Source organism: Populus alba, chromosome 19, assembly GCF_005239225.2.
Source record: "Populus alba chromosome 19, ASM523922v2, whole genome shotgun sequence".
In the NCBI taxonomy this organism is placed as follows: Eukaryota; Viridiplantae; Streptophyta; class Magnoliopsida; order Malpighiales; family Salicaceae; genus Populus; species Populus alba.
The window spans coordinates 388270-406443 of NC_133302.1; the positions used below are offsets into that span (position 1 = coordinate 388270).

The 18174-nt window shown below is 35.4% G+C and overlaps 2 long non-coding RNA genes and 1 pseudogene across 2 annotated transcripts; all 3 read left to right on the forward strand.

Annotated features, from left to right (window-relative positions):
- Positions 1-229: 229 nt before the first annotated feature.
- Positions 230-17948, forward strand: LOC118031752 (TMV resistance protein N-like; annotated as a pseudogene).
- Positions 6372-8413, forward strand: LOC118031755 (uncharacterized). Its single transcript, XR_004684571.2, has 3 exons — positions 6372-6579; positions 7340-7396; positions 8114-8413. It is a non-coding gene; the product is annotated as an uncharacterized lncRNA (long non-coding RNA).
- LOC118031754 (uncharacterized) lies at positions 14465-16321 on the forward strand. Its single transcript, XR_004684570.2, has 3 exons — positions 14465-14675; positions 15438-15494; positions 16211-16321. It is a non-coding gene; the product is annotated as an uncharacterized lncRNA (long non-coding RNA).
- Positions 17949-18174: the final 226 nt, after the last annotated feature.

Below are 18174 nucleotides of genomic sequence, written 5' to 3' on the forward strand. Positions count from 1 at the left end.
ACATTTTTAACTAAAAAAATACTTTAAAAAACTCAAACAACTAAAACATTAGAAAACGTGCGTTATAAAAGTAAAGACAGAAGGTTCAGTTGACGCCCGGTCAAAGTCTTCCTTGGAAAAAAAGCTCCCTGGTTTGAAAAAAGGTCCGTGGAAATCTATATCATTTGATTTTGTGAGTATCGGGTCATACCCGATCACTCGCTGAGAGATAATTGCGTATTAATTACCGTGTGGAAAATCGTGCCATTTGACTCTGATGTTGATAAAATACAAGAAAACTTTTAGATGCTCAAGCAAGAGCTATAAAGAAATTTCCTTTCTCCTTTTCCTTTACGCGTTACCTTTTTATCTTTGGTAATTATTGCATTACAAATAATTTGCAAGAACTCATATTCTGTCTCTGTAACAATATTGGGTCTACTAATCTTCAGGCGTCAGTTCTTTACTCTTGATCAGCTAACCTTTCCGATTGCTGCAATTTGATCTTTAAAGTCACCAAGTTGGTGGAATCCGACCAACTCATAAACACCATATAGAGGTAAACAGTGAGATTTTTGCTACAGATTGCATGCATGTAGTTTTCTTTGTTTTCATCTTCTCAGCAATATTAGTTTTTGCATGACAGCAATATTGACACTAAGAAGATTGCCAGAGAAAATAATTGTTACAGGGGATTGTATGCTGTCATGTTTTTGCTAGCAACTCTTCTTTCCTTCTTTGAAACTATATGTAAATTTAGGGGCTGACTTGGAAATTAATAAAAAAAAATGATAACCGTGTTTGGGTAGTTGAAAGAAAGTGAAATTAATAAAAAATAAACTTTACATATGTGGGTATTTTTATTCTTCCAAATTGTTTTTGGTGTAATTTTCTATAATCATGAGAGGCATTTATGTTCATATGGGCCTAGCAATAATGTCAGATTCACGTTACATGTCAAACCTAAGATAATTGGCCCTGACGTGTTTGCTAGATCCAAGTCGCTTGGATTTGGCTTGTTTTCTAGACCCAACTATCTTGGGTCTGGTATGGTTATCAAACCCAGGGTATTTGGGTCTGGGTTGGTTTTATTGAAAAAATAATAATATTATTTTAATAAAAAAAATAACATGAACACCTGATAATCTAATGATCCAAGATTTGACAAGTATGATAAAAGATTGTCACCCCAATAAAGCTAAGAATAAGTTCTCTAACAGGGTTAGTAAAAACTTAGCTATTTTTTAAATTGTGTCAAACCCAAGTGGCTTGGTCCATAGTTTTATTGAAATCATTCAGATGCTCATTCATGGAAGTACCTTTCATGTGCTGAAAATGGAAGATTCTTTTCTTTAAGTAGAGACAATTCTCTATACTCTTCTTCATAAACTTGTCCTCCAGTGCTTGCCATAATTTCTTTTGCAGAGTTTTGTTTTGAAATGGTGTACTTCTGATCCTTTATAAGACAAAGTCAAATAGAATTGCAGGCCAAACGATTTATCCTCTCCCAGCTTTTCTCATCCAAATCCTCCGGTTTATCTTCTAGAGTGAAATCCAAATTTATTTGGACAAGCATATCCATAACTTCACATTTTCACATGCCAAAATTACCTTTCCTGTCAAACTTCTCCACCTCAAATTTGGTACTCAATACTGGGATGTATTGTGAAGATATACTAGCATTCCCTGCTGATCTTTCTTTTGGAATATCAGCTATTAGGACATCTTTGAAGCCACTTTTATGCTCAAAAGAGCCAAAACAGTCACTTCGGTGTGCTGTTTCACAAAACTGTTTCACTTTTATGCTTTCAATAATATCATCCACATCAACTACCTCAATTGTTTTTGTTTCTGGTTTAGACCTACCTGAATCTGCTGCATCCTTGTCCCTGTACATCACCTTCTCATTGAATATGATATTTTTACTTTTGATAATTTTTTTTATTTTTCTCATCCCAAACCGATATCCAAACTCATCAGTTCCATATCCAATAAAGTTACATTTTCTAGACTTTGGACCAAGCTTGCTTCTAGCTTCAGAATCTATGTGTACATAAGAAACACAACCAAATACTTTGTAGTGTGAAAGTTTTACATCCTTTCCTGTCCAAACCTCTTCTGGAATTCTAAAATTTATAGGAGCAGAAGGTCATTGATTGATCAAGTAGACTGCAGTATTAACAAGTACTCCGGACCAAAATGATGGAGGTAGCCCAGCATGTAACCTCATGCTTCTTGCATTCCACCATTGATGACGTGGCCGATGGAGATTTGGTAGATGATATGGTGGTAGATGGCGTGTCCTCACATGTGGCGGGTGACGCGTCAGGTGACATGACAATGATGTGGTCACTGATTGGGATAAAGATGCTTTTGCATATTTAGTGTAAGGAGAAAGACAAAGGGTTGGTTTGTTGGAGTTCCTGGTCTGATTCAGTCCTATCTAATGTACCCATGAGTGTTCTCATGTAATTTATTGTCTATTGAATCTGTCTAGTAATCACTAAATGAAAGAACACTAAATTTTGGAATATCCTAGCAAATATCTTTTGACTTACTGATAATCCACTGATAAATAATGGAAGTGTTGAACAATGGTCAGAAATGAAGAATTCCACTGACAATATCATCAATCCGTTTGTTTCTGTGAAAGTTCTATCTCAGCACATTCATATGTATTGCATCTGGTGATCGCCTTGCATGCATTTCTTGCTAGTAATTACAAGAAAGCAGATTCCTTCAATTCATTGCTGCATTGCTAATTTATTGTGCCATAATTTCTGCAGCTTCCATGACAGAGCCAGAATCTTCATCTAGACCAAAAGGGGCCTATGATGTATTTCTGAGTTTTAGAGGAGAAGATAATCGCAAGAATTTTACAGATCATCTATATACTGCCTTAGTCCAAGCAGGAATCCTCACCTTTCAAGATCATGATGAAATTCCGAGAGGTGAAGAAATCTCCAAACATCTCCTTAAGGCAATTCAAGAATCAAAGATATATATAGTAGTGTTCTCAAAAGGATATGCTTCTTCTAGATGGTGTCTTAATGAACTTGTAGAGATTATTGAGTGCAAAAGCAGGAAAACTGGTCAGATTGTTCTTCCTGTATTCTATGACATTGATCCTTCAGATGTGAGAAAACAGACTGGCAGTTTTGCAAAAGCATTTGATAGCCATAAAGAACGTTTTAAAGAAAAGGTAAAGGAATGGAAAAAAGCTCTTGAGGAGGCAGGAAATCTAAGTGGATGGAATCTCAATGATATGGAAAATGGGTATGACATTTCTCTCTAAGATTCACTTGCACGCATTTATGGAGTAATTATACATTAGATTTTACCATGTGAAACAACAAATTAAATATTTTTTTAGCATACTTAATTGTCTCTCTATTAATGAGTTGCTTTTGTCAATGAACAGCCACGAATCAAAATTTATCCAAGTGATTGTCAAGGACGTGTTGAATAAATTGGATCCCAAGAACCTAAATGTTGCTACTCACCTAGTAGGTATTGATCGCCTTGTCCATACTATTAGTGACTTCCTAAGTGCTGCGACAGATGATGTTCGCATTGTGGGCATACATGGGATGCCAGGAATAGGAAAGACAACTATAGCAAAAGTTGTATTTAATCAACTCTGCTATGGATTTGAGGGAAGCTGTTTTCTTTCGACTATCAATGACACATCAGAACAATCAAATGGTCTTGTTCTCTTACAAGAACATATTCTTCATGATATTTTAAAACAAAATGCTGGAACTATCAATAATGTTGATAGAGGAATGGTTCTCATCAAGGAACGGCTTTGTCACAAAAGAGTTCTTGTTGTTTTTGATGATGTGGTTCGTTTGAAGCAACTAAATGCTTTGATGGGAGAGCGAAGCTGGTTTGGTCCCGGGAGTAGTGTAATAATTACAACTAAAGATGAACGCTTGCTTCTCAAAGCGGATCGAACATATCAGGTCGAAGAATTGAAACAGTATGAGTCCTTTCAGCTTTTCAGTTGGCATGCCTTTGGGGATAGCAAGCCACCAAAAGATTATGTTGAGCTTTTGAATGATATAGTTGATTACTGTGGAGGGCTTCCTTTAGCCCTTGAGGTTTTAGGTTCTTGTTTGTCCGGGAAAAACAAATCTAGATGGAAATGTGTAATTGACAAATTGAGAAAAATTTCAAATCGTGAAATTCAGAAAAAACTTAGAATAAGTTTTGACACACTTGATGACCATAAACTAAAGAATACATTTCTTGATATTGCATGCTTTTTTATTGGTAGAAATAAAGACTACGTCGCAAATGTACTAGAAGCCTGTTGTGGTTACAATCCAGAAGATGATTTGGGAATTCTCAGTGAAAGGTCTTTGATTAAAGTTAATGCTTCTGGAAAGATAGGCATGCATGATCTATTGAGAGACATGGGAAGGGAGATCATTCATGAAGAGTCACCAGACCACCCTGGAAAACGAAGCCGAATTTGGCAACGTGAGGATGCATGGAATGTACTCAGCAAGCAGATGGTAATTACTAAATGCATACACAAAAGCACAATCATGCACGTGTATCTTTCTTTTCAAAAGTTTTGCTTATAATTATTTAGAAGTTCTACTGAATTTTGTTGCTTTTTTAGGGAACGGAAGTGGTCTAATGCTGGATGCGAGAGCATCAGAAGATAAATCACTGAGCACGGGATCATTTACAAATATGAGATGCTTGAAGTTACTCCAAATCAATGGAGTGCATCTCACTGGGCCCTTCAACCTTCTTTCTGAAGAGTTGATATGGATTTGTTGGCTTGAATGTGCTTTAAAATCTTTTCCATCCGATTTATTGTTGGACAACCTAGTTGTTCTTGATATGCAGTATAGTAATATCAAAGAATTTTGGAAGGAAAAAAAGGTGCGAAACATACTACAGTCCTCCAAAATTTGTTGTTTATATTTTCAAGTCAGAACTTTTGATGATTTGTTTCTGTTGTTCTCCTCGTTGCTCTGACAGATTCTCAACAAGCTGAGAATCCTTAATCTCAGTTATTCAAAGCATCTTGTTAAAACACCAAACTTGCATAGTTCAAGTCTAGAGAAATTCATGCTTGAAGGTTGCTCAAGTTTGGTTGAGGTGCATCAATCTATTGGACATTTGAAGAGACTCGTTTTCTTGAATCTGAAGGGATGTTGGAAGCTAAATATTCTTCCTGAGAGCATTTGTGAGGTAAAATCTCTTGAAAGTTTGAATATTTCGGGGTGTTCATATCTTGAGAAGTTGCCGGAGCACTTGTGTGATATTGAATCCTTTACTGAGCTGTTAGCGGATGGAATTGAGAATGAGCAAATTTTATCTTCAATTGAACATTTAAAGTATGTAAGGAAGTTGTCATTGTGCGGATACAATTTCAATCTGGACGCACCATCATCTCCATCCTGGCCTTCACCAATTTCATCATGGATGTCAGCAAGTGTTTTAGATTGGAAAGCTTTGCTGCCAACTTCTTTCACTGGTTGGAGATTATTGAGAAAACTAAGACTTGCTTATTATGGTTTGTCTGAAGGCTCACTTAATTGTGTTGATTTTGGTGGTTTGTCCTCTCTCGAAGAATTGAATCTGTCAGGAAACAAATTCTTCAGTCTACCTTATGGCATCAGCGTCCTTCCTAAGCTTGGGGTTTTGAGAGTTCATAATTGCAGCAATCTTGTATCAATCTCAGAGCTTTCCTCAAATTTAAAATTCTTGGATGCACTCGGTTGCACATCAATGGAAAGAGTAAGGCTGCCAATCCAGTCTAAAGATGTAAAACCTACAGGTGAAAAATCATAAATTGACTAGTTTTAGGTAAAACAAAATAATTTGTAACTCTTGATTGGGTGATCAGAAAATTCTGAAAATTTGCGTGGAGCGTTCTAATATCATGCCTTATATTGGGTTAAAATTTCAGAATTTTTAGAGAAATTTCTAAAAATTCTGAAATTTGACGAAAATTCATAAATTGACTAGTTTTAGGTAAAACAAAATAATTCGTAACTCTTGATTGGGTGATCAGAAAATTCTGAAAATTTTCGTGGAGTGTTCTAATATCATGCCTTAGCTTGGGTTAAAATTTCAGAATATTTAGAGAAATTCGGAAATTTGACGAAAAATCACAATTCGACTAGTTTTACGTTATTGGACGTAATTTTTAATCCGACCATCGGATTGAGCTGAAATTTTTTGAGGAACCTTAAAATATACTGAATAAAACCTGGTTAAAAGTTTAAGATGAATGGAGCTCGGTAGTGCTAAAAAAAAAATAAGGACCGTCAAATAGAGGCAAAAATGCTCATTAGGGGTAGAATAGTTATTTGCCATTGAAAAGAAAATATATAAGCCCTCCTTCTCTTCTGTTAACTGCCGAATGGGCAGAAACAAAAAGATGAAAAGAAAAACAGAGCATAACGTGAGAGATAGAGAGAAAAGTAAGGAAAAACAATAAGGAAATTGAGAGAGTAACTTTATAAACTTGCAAGTTAAACCTATAAAACACTAAATCAAGTGAAGGAAGGAGGATTTGAGAAGGGGAATTCAGCTAACCTTGGAAGAGAAGAGAAATTGGAAGAAAAACAATAGGTAAGCATGAGAAGTTTGGATTTAATGTTGATTTAGATGTTTTTCCTAAGCTTATTTGATTAAATTAGGAAGTAATTTCATGGAACTTTACCTTAGTTTCCCTTAAATCCTAGATTATTGAACTTAGGGTTCTTATGTGAATTTGGGGGAATTAGGAGGGGAAGGGAAAATGATGAAATTGAAGAGGAATATAATGAAAACAAGTTGAAATAACAAGTAAATGAAGAGAGATTTGGGGGAGAAAAAAAAGAAACATCACATTCGGCCAATGAATAAAAAATAAAAATAAAAATGGGAGAATGAGTTTTGATGTTAATGTTTAGAAAAAAAAAAACCATGTTTAATCATGATAAATGAAAATGTAAGAAAGACTAAATGAAGAGATAGCATTTAAGTTGAGAAAATAATAATAATAATAATATGTAAATTCAAATTAAAAGAGAAATAAACTAGTTAAAAGAAAATATGAAGACAAGATGCCTAGATTGTGTTTGAATATAGTATTTAAATAAAATAAATAATATGATGTGAGGGTATAAAGAATAGAAGAATAATTTGATGGAGGAATTATGAACATAGAGAAAACAAAGAAGTAACTTGAGTTAAATATGAGGTTGTATGTAAAATAATGATGTTATATTTGAGAATGAATTTTTATTAGAACAAATTACAAATAAAAATATTATGTGCTTTATGTTTCGGCACATAAGAAAAAAAAAATTTGATGGACTAATGATATAATGACACTTGATTGATTCAGGAGCTGTGTCTGGAGCTGGTTATCAGACAGGAGGAGCTGGGTCATCCCGAACAGAAGGTAGGTGAATTCGTCACCTCTTTTTGTAATTTTTAGTTTTCCTAATTATCTATGTTGCTTATTTAATTGATATTAAATGAATGGAGCAAATGAATAATTTGAGTTATGATTATGTGAAATTACTGGTTTTATTGGTTAACAATGAGGTTAACCGGATATGGGGTAATTCGTATGGAATTACCGGATTTTTTGACTAATACAAGAGATTAGCCGGATGCTAGGTAATTCGAATGGAATTACCAGATTGATTGGCTAACAAAAGAGATTAGCCAGATACTGGGTGATTCATATGGAATTACCGGATTGATTTTGCTAACCGAAATGGGTTAGTCGGATTTTTGGGTAATAAAGAGAATTACCGGGTTTATTGGTTAACAAAGAGGTTAACTGGATAAGGAGTAATTTATATGGAATTACCGGATTGATTGGCTAACAAAAGAGGTTAGCTGGATGATAGGTAATTCGAATGGAATTACTGGGTCTATTGGTAACCGAGGAAGGAAAAAAAAATGAATTTTGGGTATCTATATGGAAGTGTTAGATGTATTTGGTAATTAAGAGGAATTAGTTGGATTTTTAAGTCCTAAAAAGATTATGTAAATTATAGGAGTAAGTTAGATTGAAGTAGAAGTACTAAATTTCAAAGGTTAAGAGTAATTATTTAATGTTAGATTAATATAATGAGAAAGTTAATTAATATGGTTGTTGTTGAAACAGGTATGCCACGAGGTGATGCAGATCGTTAGATGTAGGAATTCTCCTGTATATGAATTACCATTTTGGAATGTAATATTCATGTCGTTACTTTCAATGTAAATCCTTTTATGATGTAAAAATCAAGTAGAAGGTGTAATAGGTAGTGGATGTATTATATATATGTATAGTTATTAGTATGATCAAATCATTTTCAAAATGATAAGATAAGATTTATTATAAACATAATATGACTCTTAATCTTAATGTTGTATTTATGTAGTTAGTTAGCATTTATTATGTTTGTGATGAATTTGTTTATCCTTTGGGTTGCTTTGGGAGTACATTTATGTTGATTATTAATTGATAAGTATAAGTATTGCGTTATTGTTTGATGATTGGAATGTGATCTAGGATGATTGGATCAAGATGGAAGTCATAATGATATATATTAGAAGTGTTGTCGATAACTTGGTACCAACAAAAACAGAGGAAACTCTGCCGAAATTTTCAAAAAAAAAAAATCCCATAAATTTAGACATATTACCCAATACTTGACATTGGTAAATAAATGTTTGGAGATTTCATGACATTATGATTTGAGACTGTTACATTTTGGTATCAGAGCATGGTTAAAGTTCAGGAGACCATTATTAATGCAAAAGAATATTGTTTCAGGATGGTGCGTACACGGTAAGAAGCCAGAGCTGACTCGTCACCCGTGAGGGACGAGCGTCTAGTTGAGACAGGAGATAGAGGACTAGAGAGAGATCCTCTGGTAGATACAACATCTTTTGTGCCAGCCGGGTCGGTGGAATCCGGACAAGGAGAGTCATCTAGACTCCGAGATGAGCAGGGGATATTTGAGGGGGATGGGCAGGGGACTCAGCCCCCACCAACAGTAGCACCTGCAGTAGCACCAGCGGCACCCCCTGGTGTAGCACCTCCACCATATCTAGATCCAGCTTATATTGTACAGTTGGTTCGTGCAGTGATGACAGAGATGGCGGGACCATTGAGTACTACCCCTAGGGATAATGTGGTCACCTTAGTTCGATGGGTAAAGAGTCTAAGAGAATTAGGTTGTGAGGCATTTATGGGAGAGGAGGATGCTGAGATAGTCGGGCGATGGTTACGAAAGATAGAGAGGTTTATGGATCAAATAGCAGTACCAGTAGAGCTCCGAGTGGATTGTGCTACTCAGTTATTATCGGACAGAGCCCAGACATGGTGGGATATTGTTAAAGAGAGATGGGCTACTGAGACTCTTAGATGGAGGGATTTCAGGACAGAGTTTGAGAACCAGTATTATTCCCGACAGCATCGGAAGATCAAAGAACAGGAGTTCTTGGCTCTTACTCAGGGAGACATGATAGTATTGGAATATGAGAGGCGGTTTCAGAACCTCTCTATGTTTGCTTCTGTTTATTTACCGACTGAGCAACATCGGATAGAGAGACTCCGAGATGGACTCCGACAGGAGCTGAGGATGGGATTGGCTGCCTTGCAGTTTCTGACAGTGAGAGATTTTATAGTGGCCGCTCAGTCTCTAGAGGCCGTGGCAGCCGCAGGGCGGCGAGAAGGTGATGGACAGGGTACTATGGGAGCAGAAAAGTGTAAGGAGCCTGCATCATTTACAGGGAGACCTCCTCTTTCAAAAAAGGGAAAAGGAGGACATTTTGGTCAGTTCAGAAAGAAGGGAGGAAATCTGGGATCAGGGGGTACATCGAGTAGACCTATGCAGAGCTCACAGGGAGGGTGGTCACGCCCACAGACTAGTTTACCAGGAGGAGTTGCAGAGGGCTCCAGGATGACTGCTTATCCCCTATGTGTGAGATGCGAGCGTAAACATCCTGGAGATTGTTCGGTCACATCTGGCAGATGTTATATATGCAGACAAGAACATAGATGGAGGGATTGCCCCTATCTAGATGCTGCATGTTATCATTGTGGAGAGCCAGGTCATCGTAGGAGGGAGTGTCCTTAGAGGACTATAGGGCAGACACAGAGACAGGGTTTTTCAGTACAGAGCCAGCAGCAGTCTGTGACCGTGGACAGGCCGGGTAGACCTGCCCAGTCTGGGACTAGTGTTGTTCGAGGTCGACCTCGAGTACCAGGAGGGGGAGCTCAAGGGAGAGTTTTTCGTATGACTCAGGAAGATGTGCGAGCTGCCACTGATGTTGTTGCAGGTACTTTACTATTAGAATCTCAACATGTATATACATTGATTGATCCTGGTGCTACCCACTCCTTTATAGCTAGAAAATGGGAAGATAAATTGAAAGTGCAACCTATGAGAGTGGAAAAAGGGGTAGTAATTGGTACACCTTTAGGGGAAACCGTACTTATAGAGAATGTTTACAGGGGTTGTCGGGTAAAAATAGAAGATGTAGAAATGAGGGTAGATTTATTACCACTAGACCTATACGATTTTGAGATGATTTTAGGAATGGATTGGCTAGTAACATACAGAGCCCAAATTGATTGTTTTACTAAAACGGTAACTCTCCAAGATGAGGGTGGTAGAAGGGTAGAGTTTAGAGGAGAGAGGAACATCATACCAAATAGTATAATTTCGGTCATGACAGCTAGGAAACTATTAAGAAAGGGATGTACAGCTTATCTTGCCTATGTAGTAGATTTGGAAAAGGAAGAAATGGAGTTAGATAAAATACCTATAGTAAGAGAGTTTCCAGATGTATTTCCAAAGGAATTACCCGGGTTACCACCTGAGAGAGAAGTAGAAGTTTCGATAGAAACACTGCCTGGAACTACACCAGTAGCTCAGGCACCGTATCGAATGGCTCCTGCGGAATTGGTGGAATTGAAAATACAATTGCAAGAATTGCTGGATAAAGGGTTTATCCGCCCTAGTGTTTCACCTTGGGGGGCTCCTGTGCTGTTTGTTAAAAAGAAAGATGGAACTTTACGGCTCTGTATAGATTATAGACAGCTTAATAAAGTGACTATAAAAAATAAGTACCCCCTTCCACGAATTGATGATTTGTTTGATCAGTTAAAAGGGGCGTGTGTATTTTCAAAAATAGACTTGAGGTCAGGGTATCATCAGGTGACGATAAAGGAGAAAGATATGAAGAAAACAGCTTTTAGAACTCGCTACGGGCATTATGAGTTTGTGGTGATGCCTTTTGGATTAACTAATGCTCCAGCGATATTTATGGATTTGATGAATCGGGTTTTTCGATCCTGTCTGGATAAGTTTGTTGTAGTGTTTATTGATGATATACTAATATATTCTTCATCACAAATGGAACATGCAAATCACTTGAGAGAAGTGTTAGAGACCTTAAGGAGAAATAAGTTGTATGCGAAGCTGAGTAAGTGTGAATTTTGGCTGAACGAAGTAGTATTTTTGGGTCATGTGATATCGGAGAAGGGTATCAGTGTGGATCCGAAGAAGATAGAAGCAGTATTGAGATGGGAAAGACCTACAAATGTGACTGAAATTCGTAGTTTCTTGGGCTTAGCTGGATATTATAGAAGATTTATAGAAGGATTTTCCACGATAGCCTCTCCAATGACTCGGCTAACTCGGAAGGAAGTTAAGTTTGAATGGTCAAAGGAGTGTGAAACAAGTTTTCAAGAGTTAAAATCTAGGCTAACTTCAGCCCCAGTATTGGCTTTACCAAAAGAACAAGAGGGATTTGTCGTGTATAGTGATGCTTCCAGTAAGGGTTTGGGATGTGTACTTATGCAGCATGGAAGGGTAATCGCCTATGCATCCAGACAATTAAAACCACATGAAGTGAACTATCCAGTACATGATTTGGAGCTGGCAGCTGTGGTGTTTGCTTTGAGGATATGGAGGCATTATCTGTACAGAGTACAGGTAAAGATTTTTATAGATCACAAAAGTTTAAAATACTTAATGTCACAAAAAGAATTGAATATGCGTCAGAGGAGATGGATGGAGCTAATCAAAGATTATGATTGTATTATTGACTATCACCCGGGAAAAGCAAATGTGGTGGCAGATGCTCTGAGTCGGAAGAACAAAGCTTTTATTGGTGGCTTACTAGTGCGAGGTGATAGAGAACTCTTGGAACTTGGTGGGCTAAATGTGCACTTGAATGTGACTTCAAAAGGAATGTTACTGGCAACGTTAGTGCTACAATCTGATATGAGAGAAAAGATTCAAAAAGTTCAAGGTGAAGATCCCGAAGTAAAGAAAGAAATGAGTAATGTAAAAGTCGGCCAAGACTCTTCATTTCGAATGTCGAATGATGGGCTCGTAGTGATGGGAAAAAGAATATATTTACCTGATGATAAGGTTTTATAAGGTGAAGTTTTAAAAGAAGCTCATGAGTCTAAATTGGCGATCCATCCAGGGAGCACGAAAATGTATAGAAATTTGAAGGAGAGTTACTGGTGGCCAAACATGAAGAAGGAGATAGCAGAATATGTGGCCAAGTGTGCCATATGTCAACAGGTGAAAGTAGAGCATCAACGACCGGTTGGAGAATTACAGCCTCTTCCGATTCCAGAATGGAAATGGGAGAATATCACTATGGATTTTGTGTCTGGGCTACCCAGAAGTAGGAAAGGACACGATGCTATATGGGTGATTGTGGATAGACTGACAAAGTCTTCTTTGTTTTTGCCTATGAAGATGGGGGATTCAGTTGAAAAACTAGCTCAATTATATATCAAGGAGGTGGTGAGATTACATGGTGTACCAGTTTCTATAGTTTCTGATAGGGATCCTCGGTTTACATCAAGGTTATGGCCGTGTATACAACGAGCTTTGGGTACCAGATTGAATCTAAGCACAGCTTTTCATCCACAAACTGATGGGCAATCTGAAAGGACAATACAAATTTTAGAAGATTTGTTGCGGCCTTGTATTCTAGAGTTTGGAGGTCAATGGGAGGATCACTTGCCATTAGTAGAATTTACTTATAACAATAGTTATCAATCTACTATTGGAATGGCACCATATGAAGCATTGTATGGAAGGAGATGTCGAACTGCAGTATGTTGGGATGAAGTTGGGGAAAGAAAATTATTAGGACCTGAACTGGTGCAGATCACGGTTGATAAGGTGAAGGTGATAAAGGAAAGGATGAAAGAAGCTCAAGACCGGCAAAAGAGCTATGCAGATAATCGACGGAGACCTCTAGAGTTCCAAATTGGAGATGCAATATTTTTAAAGGTTGCTCCATGGAAGCATGTGATTCAGTTTGGAATGAAAGGAAAATTAGCACCCAGGTATATCGGGCCTTATAAAATTATAGAAAGAATTGGGACGGTTGCCTATCGTGTACTGCTGCCACCACATTTAGATAGGATACATAATGTGTTCCATGTCTCGATACTGCGAAAAGCAAATTTGGATCCTACACGAATTTTGCCACAAATTCTGATGGAAGTGCAGGAAGATTTAACTATGGAGGTACAGCCTGTGCAAATTATGGACCGAAGTATAAAGGAATTACGAAATAAAAGGGTGCCGTTAGTAAAAGTATTGTAGAGAAACTCTCAAATAGAAGAAGAAACCTGGGAGAGAGAGTCAGAAATGATGAAGAAATATCCTGGATTATTTTCTTATAGAGGTATGAATTTAAATTTCGAGGACGAAATTTTTTTTTTTAGAAGGGGAGAATGTAAAACCTCCAGGTGAAGAATCATAAATTGACTAGTTTTAGGTAAAACAAAATAATTTGTAACTCTTGATTGGGTGATCAGAAAATTCTGCAAATTTGCGTGGAGCGTTCTAATATCATGCCTTATATTGGGTTAAAATTTCAGAATTTTTAGAGAAATTCTGAAATTTGACGAAAATTCATAAATTGACTAGTTTTAGGTAAAACAAAATAATTCGTAACTCTTGATTGGGTGATCAGAAAATTCTGCAAATTTGCGTGGAGCGTTCTAATATCATGCCTTATATTGGGTTAAAATTTCAGAATTTTTAGAGAAATTCTGAAATTTGACAAAAATTCATAAATTGACTAGTTTTAGGTAAAACAAAATAATTCGTAACTCTTGATTGGGTGATCAGAAAATTCTGAAAATTTTCGTGGAGTGTTCTAATATCATGCCTTAGCTTGGGTTAAAATTTCAGAATATTTAGAGAAATTCGGAAATTTGACGAAAAATCACAATTCGACTAGTTTTACGTTATTGGACGTAATTTTTAATCCAACCATCGGATTGAGCTGAAATTTTTTGAGGAACCTTAAAATATACTGAATAAAACCTGGTTAAAATTTTAAGATGAATGGAGCTCGGTAGTGCTAAAAAAAAAATAAGGACCGTCAAATAGAGGCAAAAATGCTCATTAGGGGTAGAATAGTTATTTGCCATTGAAAAGAAAATATATAAGCCCTCCTTCTCTTCTGTTAACTGCCGAATGGGCAGAAACAAAAAGATGAAAAGAAAAACAGAGCATAACGTGAGAGATAGAGAGAAAAGTAAGGAAAAACAATAAGGAAATTTGAGAGAGTAACTTTATAAACTTGCAAGTTAAACCTATAAAACACTAAATCAAGTGAAGGAAGGAGGATTTGAGAAGGGGAATTCAGCTAACCTTGGAAGAGAAGAGAAATTGGAAGAAAAACAATAGGTAAGCATGAGAAGTTTGGATTTAATGTTGATTTAGATGTTTTTCCTAAAGCTTATTTGATTAAATTAGGAAAGTAATTTCATGGAACTTTACCTTAGTTTCCCTTAAATCCTAGATTATTGAACTTAGGGTTCTTATGTGAATTTGGGGGAATTAGGAGGGGAAGGGAAAATGATGAAATTGAAGAGGAATATAATGAAAACAAGTTGAAATAACAAGTAAATGAAGAGAGATTTGGGGGAGAAAAAAAAGAAACATCACATTCGGCCAATGAATAAAAAATAAAAATAAAAATGGGAGAATGAGTTTTGATGTTAATGTTTAGAAAAAAAAAAACCATGTTTAATCATGATAAATGAAAATGTAAGAAAGACTAAATGAAGAGATAGCATTTAAGTTGAGAAAATAATAATAATAATAATATGTAAATTCAAATTAAAAGAGAAATAAACTAGTTAAAAGAAAATATGAAGACAAGATGCCTAGATTGTGTTTGAATATAGTATTTAAATAAAATAAATAATATGATGTGAGGGTATAAAGAATAGAAGAATAATTTGATGGAGGAATTATGAACATAGAGAAAACAAAGAAGTAACTTGAGTTAAATATGAGGTTGTATGTAAAATAATGATGTTATATTTGAGAATGAATTTTTATTAGAACAAATTACAAATAAAAATATTATGTGCTTTATGTTTCGGCACATAAGAAAAAAAAAAATTGATGGACTAATGATATAATGACACTTGATTGATTCAGGAGCTGTGTCTGGAGCTGGTTATCAGACAGGAGGAGCTGGGTCATCCCGAACAGAAGGTAGGTGAATTCGTCACCTCTTTTTGTAATTTTTAGTTTTCCTAATTATCTATGTTGCTTATTTAATTGATATTAAATGAATGGAGCAAATGAATAATTTGAGTTATGATTATGTGAAATTACTGGTTTTATTGGTTAACAATGAGGTTAACCGGATATGGGGTAATTCGTATGGAATTACCGGATTTTTTGACTAATACAAGAGATTAGCCGGATGCTAGGTAATTCGAATGGAATTACCAGATTGATTGGCTAACAAAAGAGATTAGCCGGATACTGGGTGATTCATATGGAATTACCGGATTGATTTTGCTAACCGAAATGGGTTAGTCGGATTTTTGGGTAATAAAGAGAATTACCGGGTTTATTGGTTAACAAAGAGGTTAACTGGATAAGGAGTAATTTATATGGAATTACCGGATTGATTGGCTAACAAAAGAGGTTAGCTGGATGATAAGTAATTCGAATGGAATTACTGGGTCTATTGGTAACCGAGGAAGGAAAAAAAATGAATTTTGGGTATCTATATGGAAGTGTTAGATGTATTTGGTAATTAAGAGGAATTAGTTGGATTTTTAAGTCCTAAAAAGATTATGTAAATTATAGGAGTAAGTTAGATTGAAGTAGAAGTACTAAATTTCAAAGGTTAAGAGTAATTATTTAATGTTAGATTAATATAATGAGAAAGTTAATTAATATGGTTGTTGTTGAAACAGGTATGCCACGAGGTGATGCAGATCGTTAGATGTAGGAATTCTCCTGTATATGAATTACCATTTTGGAATGTAATATTCATGTCGTTACTTTTCAATGTAAATCCTTTTGTGATGTAAAAATCAAGTAGAAGGTGTAATAGGTAGTGGATGTATTATATATATGTATAGTTATTAGTATGATCAAATCATTTTCAAAAATGATAAGATAAGATTTATTATAAACATAATATGACTCTTAATCTTAATGTTGTATTTATGTAGTTAGTTAGCATTTATTATGTTTGTGATGAATTTGTTTATCCTTTGGGTTGCTTTGGGAGTACATTTATGTTGATTATTAATTGATAAGTATAAGTATTGTGTTATTGTTTGATGATTGGAAATGTGATCTAGGATGATTGGATCAAGATGGAAGTCATAATGATATATATTAGAAGTGTTGTCGATAACTTGGTACCAACAAAAACAGAGGAAACTCTGCCGAAATTTTCAAAAAAAAAAAATCCCATAAATTTAGACATATTACCCAATACTTGACATTGGTAAATAAATGTTTGGAGATTTCATGACATTATGATTTGAGACTGTTACAAAAGAAAATGAAAATTTGTCTTTGTATAGGTGTTCAAATTTAATGGAGATTCAAGGCATGGAAGGTCTAAGTAATCATGGTTGGATTCTTTCCTCCGATACCGCCTCCGATTTATCAAATAATAATAAGAAGAACGTTGTTGAGGTACTATTCTGTCTCTCGTGCACATAAATACTCTCTCTCTCTCTCTCTCTCTCTATATATATATATATATATATATATATATATATGCTAGTGTTTGAAATTTCAGCACTTTTTTAAATGAATTTATATATGCAGGCATCGTGCAATGGTAGTTATGGATATCATATTCACCACTACGATGTCAAATTGGCTATGAGTATCTATTATTTTAAGTTTCCAAATGGGTTCATCTACCATGGACAAGGATGTTCATTGTCATTTCATGTACCTCCAGTTTTTCAAGGGTTGATTTTTTTGGGCTGATAGTGTCAAGGGTTCTTGACATCGACAACTTTGATGGTAAATCAGATATGAATAAGATTTGATATTTCAGATAAGAATAGTTAAATGATACTAATCAGTTGTGTTAATATCGGTACGTGAATGTAAGTGATTAGTCTATCTCAATATTAAAAGACTAATGATACTATTGAGATTTATTAGTGTCGACGATTACTTTCTAGAAAATAAAAAGGAAAATATTAATTAGTTATTCCAAAGGAATGAGATAAGCTAAGGATATCAAGAGAGAAATGTCTTAGTATAAAGAGAGAATTGATTTATAAGGAGATGGCGTTCGAAAATCGTTGAGTTGTGTTTAGATTTCCAAGATGAAATTATTCTCAACAAATGGGAAATGATATTAGATGGATATTGGTAGTAGATTGAAAATGCATGTTGTAAAAGAGGTTTATACCTAATTTTATGTCTCAAAAGAAATTCTATGAAGATTATTACCTATCATTGTTATTGTTTGTTACTACCTTTTTATATTTATGTGTACACGTTAATTTCTACTTTCAGGTCCATCAAGGTCGCATCCGGAATGATATTGGTTTAGTTACCTTTTGCTTTTGACCATGTAATTATTTGTAAATTAAGAGTCTTATATCCGAAAACTTGAAATGTAATATTAATTTGTAAATTTGAATGTATGACTTTAATTTAATGTTTGTAACTTTAAGTACCTATTTAACCATGCATGTTTAGAGTTGGAAATCGAATCTTTAACTTTAATTACATTATATGATGTTATTGAATAACATGTGCTGTGTTGATGATGTTGAGTTGGGTTGAGATCCAAGATGATTGGATCAGGATGTGAATTAAAATTGGGTGTAATATGGTTTTTGTCAATAACTTGGGACCTCCTATTATAGGGGAGATTCTGCCAAAATTTTGGTAGAAA